This window comes from Manacus vitellinus, unplaced genomic scaffold, assembly GCF_001715985.3.
Source record: "Manacus vitellinus isolate BGI_N305 unplaced genomic scaffold, ASM171598v3 scaffold_36_pilon, whole genome shotgun sequence".
NCBI classification, from domain to species: domain Eukaryota; kingdom Metazoa; phylum Chordata; class Aves; order Passeriformes; family Pipridae; genus Manacus; species Manacus vitellinus.
The window spans coordinates 274,770-280,769 of record NW_021940508.1 but is presented as its reverse complement, the minus strand read 5'-3'; positions in this window follow the sequence as shown (position 1 = coordinate 280,769).

Here is a 6,000-nt window from a genome sequence, read left to right as displayed (position 1 = left end):
AGAGTGGTACTGTGACTCCAAAATCTCTGCCTATTCTCTTCCATCATCTAAGAGAATTAAGGAGATGAAAGAACAAAGAGGATCAAGGAGACAAAAGTAGAGCTAATCTCAGCTGGCAGCTCTACTTTCCTAACCTGGAGAGTAATCACACAGAGTAACTGCCATGAAGAAGGTTGGCACTTCGTTTTCCTGAAGACAAAGGCTGGTTTGGATGGTTAACACCTGAGCACTGTAGTTAGTCTCTGTCAGCCCCAGTTCTAAGAAACCACTATTGGTAATTTAGTGTCTCATCTTTCTGCCATATGTGCCATCGGGATAATACTATTTACTAGCCTACTGGGAAAGTTTCAGTGATGGAATGATTACTTTTTGTTAAGTGCTAAATTTCATTAGAATGTATAAAAATATCCTCCAGTTTGCTACAAGATCTCTGTGGATTTTAGGAAGCAGGTGCTATCCTCACATAAAAGCTGAGAGGAGAATAAAAGCCCTGTGAAAACAGACTATCTTCCTGTTTGCCACCTTACCAGAAAACACCAGAAGCAAGTAAAAACTGGTGCTTGCTTTTTTTCTCCCCCTCGTTTACATAAAGAACTTACCCTGGTTTCTGCCACAGTTTTACAGTATGCTTTTTACACTTGTCTGACGTGCTGATCTTATATTTATAAAATATTGAAAACTAGTGTTGATAGATCTGACAGTCAAATGCAATTTTCCTTGTGAAAAATAAGTTGGAAAAGTATTTCTTGCTGTTGTGTGTGACAATTATCAGAATTAAGAAGGTGGTGCTTGAATTATCAAAAACTACTCCAATAAAGGAGTAATATAGCTGAAAGTCCTGACATATTGATTTTTGCATTTCTGAAACTAAGTAGTATGAGCTCTGCATCAGTGTAGGAGAGGCTTGGCTTTTAAAATGCCTATAAATGCAGCATTTGATTCGCTATACAGTAGGTGTGTATATACGAGTGAAAACAATAAAATCCTGATGTGAATTCATCAGGCATAAAAAAACCCCAACATAATAGAAGGAAGTAGAAGGATGGAAGGACACAAATTGCTCCTCATGACCTATGCCACTGAGAAGTCACTACATCTGAGTGGAAGTTTCCGTGTATATTAACTATAATGAACCCTTTTAGTGGACATGATCTTGTTTTCGTGAAGAAACCTAAGCAGTGGCAAATCAGAGGCAGCTTTCATGTCTTGGAATCCACAATAAAAATAAGATGGGAAATATTTTTACAGGAAAATTAATCTTTTCAAACTGTTTAGCTGAGAGAGAAAGACTACAGAGACAATGACAAACTTCAAGTGGCTTCAGTCTGTAGTTTCTAGGACATTATGGAAAAATGACCCCAATCAATGATGGGAGGAAAATCTTTGCAAGGTCAACATACTGAGTTATGGAAAAAACACTAGACACTGTAACAGGAGATGTCAAAGCACAAAAAATATTTTTAATTTCAAGAATGAGAATTTTCAAAAACATTCAACTCCTTTCTGATAAACTCCCTACACAGAATGTCTCTTTGGGTCAACAGCTGGAGGGTGAATGAACCTTTAGGAAGCTCCAGACCTCCAGATCAGAAAAAGAAAATCATATCTCTTGTGTGCTAGGAGTCGGACAGAATGGGAGGCAGAGCCTCCCCCTGGGATCACAGAATCATTTAATAATTTGGTTTAGCTGTTCTTACTAATAAATCTCTGCTTATTTCCTAGAGTCCAAGAGTCACTTCAAAGCCAGGACAAGTCTGACAAATTTTAGAAACTGAAAATGTAGTCTTTACAACTGTATATTTAGTATAGCCTTTCTGGTTAGACTTTATATTTCTTCCTTCCTCAGGTGATATTTACCCTCATCCGTTTTATATGAAAGATACAGCCCCATTTCTTTCAATTATTGAAGTGCACTGTGGGAAGGTCTCCCTTCATAGTTTCCAGAATATGTGCAAAGCTACTTTCAGCTAAGTTGGCAAGCTGAAAATATAGCTGAAGGTTTTGGCACTCTGTTTGAGCATGGGATCTGCTTCTCCTGCCCCTTCCCCTCACTTCCCATCTTGCCAAACTAATCTTCCTGATGTAATCTTTCTAGAAAAGGCTGTGACTGTGGGGTAGTGATGATTGTGGCTACAGAGACATGTTGGGAGGGCTGGATCAAGCCTTTTCTTAGTGTGTTGATGTGTTCAGGGAGTTTCAGCCTGCTCCTGTGTGATGCATTCGTCCACCATATTCTTCTTCCAGAGTACGGAATGCCACACACTGAGCGCAGAAACATGTGCAAAGGTGCAGGAAGGCACATGTGCATGGAGCCAAGTAATCCTCTTGGACAGGTATGGACATGCCCTTGACTCTGTGGGTTCTTCCTCATGTAGGCAGAGCAGCAGAAAGTCACACCATGATGCCAAGTACCATAAAGCACCACCAGGGAGATGGGGAATGGAAAGTTACTGCAGGAGGCTGTACCATGTAAGTGAGCAGGAAGGTTGAACCAGATGACCCAACGTGATCCCTTCCAATCGGACCCCGTCTGTGATTCTGTGCCCTTACTAGGCACAGTAGCACCTGCATCAGGTAAGGCCCTTGTCGGTATTGACTGTGTGGGTCAGAACTGTTGGACTTTAGGATCCCGATGGGAATGGAATTAATTTTTTGGCTCTTTGTCAAGAGCTTCACGTAAAGTACTACTCTCTGCCCTTGGTCAGAGGTGGCTTTGAGGCTGGACACCTGACAACCTCTGGTCTAAAGTGCCTCTGTCATAATGCTGAGCTTTTCCATCAATAGGACCAGCACAGAAAAATCTCTGGATCTAAGGAACACAGGAAACACTATGAAAATAATAAGAAAAAATTCCACTTTTAAAATACAAAGGCAAACAATGTATACATTCAGTACTTCTTCTAAATCATTATTATAATGCAGGTGCAGAGGAGGAGTGTTAGTCATGATGACAGTATCATCAGACGAGCTCTTATAGTCCTCTTACAATTGTTTGAAAAGTTGCTATGCTTTTATGTCTCAAAGGGACATATGATGCTTCTAGTGTTTTGCATTGGCAAAACATTTGGATTGTGCAGACATTTCTGTAGTGATGGTAACAGTATGCAGTGTATTAAGGAGTAAAGTGACAGAGATGTCTACTTTTAGCAGTGATAGGGGCATTTAAAATGCTTTATTAGGGCTGAATTTTAGAGGATATAGCTTCCTCTTTGGGTATTTATACAAGAAAATTAACCTGCTGATCAGATACTCTGCTCATCAATAGAAAAGCCTGTGAAGGATCCTGATACTGGATGATCCTTTGTTTTACATATGAACATTTTTCTCTGTTTTATGGACTAATGCTAATCCCCTGCACAGTTTACTGTTTACTCAATTCAGTATCAATGTATAAGTGAACGGTCCGCTGGAATAAAAACTGCACCATTTTAAAAGCATTTTGAAATGACATTCATAATAATGATATAAGGAATATAGAGTGTATTCCAGTGAGGAAATATAGTTTGTTTTGGTCATAAAATATATCCTGTATGTGTATGTATTTTCTTAGCTCTCTGTGCTACGTGAAACTCCCCGAGTACCGCACAGTCTATGAGTAAACACTCCACTAGTGTCACAGAAGAATGTGCCAGGGATGTTTAATCACTAGACAGAGGGGAAAAAAGTCTGTGTCATGACCTACTGACCAGGCATTTCTTGGCAATTGGTAATCAGCTGTGTTAGCCTTTTATTGTCTCTCCTGCCATTATCTTCCAGGAAAGGTCTGAGCAAAAGGTCAGAGTAGCATAAGTAGATATTGCTTCATTTGTTATCTTTCATGCAGTATGCTGCAGTCAACAGTGTGCTCTCCTCTGAAGGTGAAAGACTTCAGCTTAACTTACCTTGTTTATTTAGTGTAGAATTTGGCTACCAAACAATAACAATGGTTTCTGGTGATATGAATAGCTTCTCATTTCTGAGAATAGTTTTTAATCCTTTCTATGAGCATTAAATTTTAAAAGATCTATATTTGGTAAAACATGAACTCCTTCTTTATTGACAGCCTGCAGAAGAAACACATCAGAACAGTGACCTGGATCTTAGTTCATATTACCATTCATTTAAGATTCATTCTGTTTGTGTAAGATCTGTATTTTACGCATACCTCTGAACAGGCAATTGGATTTGCATTCCTTTCCCAGAAAAGTCTTTCCTGGTTGCAGGCCCACAGAAGAAAACACTCATTCCTAGAAAAAGATGAGGAAAAAAGGGGCAAATGATAGGAAAAAATCATCTAGCAGCTGTGTCCTCTCAATCAAATGTATTGCATGGAGAGGAGGCACTGGTAATGTGTTTTTCTAGCTTCAGGTGACTGCACCCAAAATTCTGCATTTTTGGAAGGAATTTCATTTGTAAGACAGTGTTATCTTTGGTCAAAAATTGTTCATTACTCACGTTTTTCCTCCCATGCTGCATTAGCAAAGCACTGCTAAATAGGAAAAACAGACAGCTGATTACTTCCTTCCTGGGAGTGGAAGTGTGTAGCCTAAGGCATGGGGAAACTTCTCTTCCTTTCTCTCCTGCTGTACTACTGGAAACATTTGAAATTTTTTCAAGCCTCTGTGGGAAGCCAACACAGACTGCTCCAAATTTGTCTCCAGCATGGAACAGCAGCTGGCAAACAAATGGGTGCCACCACAGCTTTTATGATTGCCTAGGCAGCCCAGGACTCTCCTGGTCCCTGGATAGGCAGGGTACCCAAGAGAGAGGAGAGATTCATCTCCTTCCTCAAAGCCAGTAGCTGCAATGAGGATCCCCTTCTATTCAAGAAAAAATGGAGTTGCAAGACGTGACTTGCCTGTTTTAATAGGTAAAAGTGTGGTTTCCTTACCCATTGAAAAGGGCTTTTGTGGCAATGGAGTCACAAATGTTTGTCCTCACTGGGATTTACTTAAGCCATTTGGTCTTCCCTTCCTTCCATATGCTGTACTCATTCCCAAGCAGTGTGTTGAACTAAAGATAATTAATCTTTGCCAGAGTGGTTACTTTGGGCTTTCACTCTGTGAAGACAAACCTCATTCTTGAGACGTCTACAATGACACTTAGAGTTTACACAGAGGTTATTTGCTGCCAGCCAGAGCTGTATGAATTATTTTCCTTCTCCTCTGTTCAGTCTGCACCAAAACCATTGGCTTTGTACTAAGAGGTAGTGACATAAAGTCTGCACTGAAGCTTTAATATTTCTAGGAAATTACTTATGAACCACTTGTCCCTTGTGTGAGGCTACAGGGAGAGATACAAAGTGGCATGGGTCAGAATAGAGATTTTGGGATTTGGAATATATGGAGTTTCAAGCAGAGAAGTTCAGGGGCTCTGGAGAGCTCTGGTAGTGGCCTTGTAGAGCAAATACCAGCCTGCTACACTGTAGGAGAGACTCTGGGCTTTTCAGTGAGGCTGGACTGAGCAGGACTGGTCAGGTGCAAAGAGAGCATGGCAGAATTGATTTTTCCTGTAACAGAGTATGCTTCTGTCATGCAGTGTTTTTTTCCATCTAGCCTCAGGGATTAGGCTGCCTGTGAGGTCCAAGCACACGAGCTTTTTACTCTCATGTTTTTCATTAAGAAGCTAGATGTTTACATCACTTGTTGAATTTGAGCTTTATACCCTGACATTTAGATTAGATGTTTAAAAATAAAACAATCTTTTATTTATGTGCAAAAGTTCCCTCTTTGGTGTGTTGCATGAGACCAGCTCTTGTTGTGCTCTGCTTTTTTCTTTCTGGGAGTGTCTGTGGCAACCACCAGCCATCCTTCTATTTACAGTCATTACCACAAGGAAATTGGAAACTGCAGCTATTGGGACATGATTATCTCCTTCTTCTTTGCGTCAGGTTTGTCTTTTACTGCGACATAGCAAAAAAACTGTTTGTACAGTTAATAGAACATTTATCTAGAGATAAACAGAAGTGCTGTGTTCTGGTTGAATGAGCTGCTGATATAGATGCTGATATAGAGCTAATTT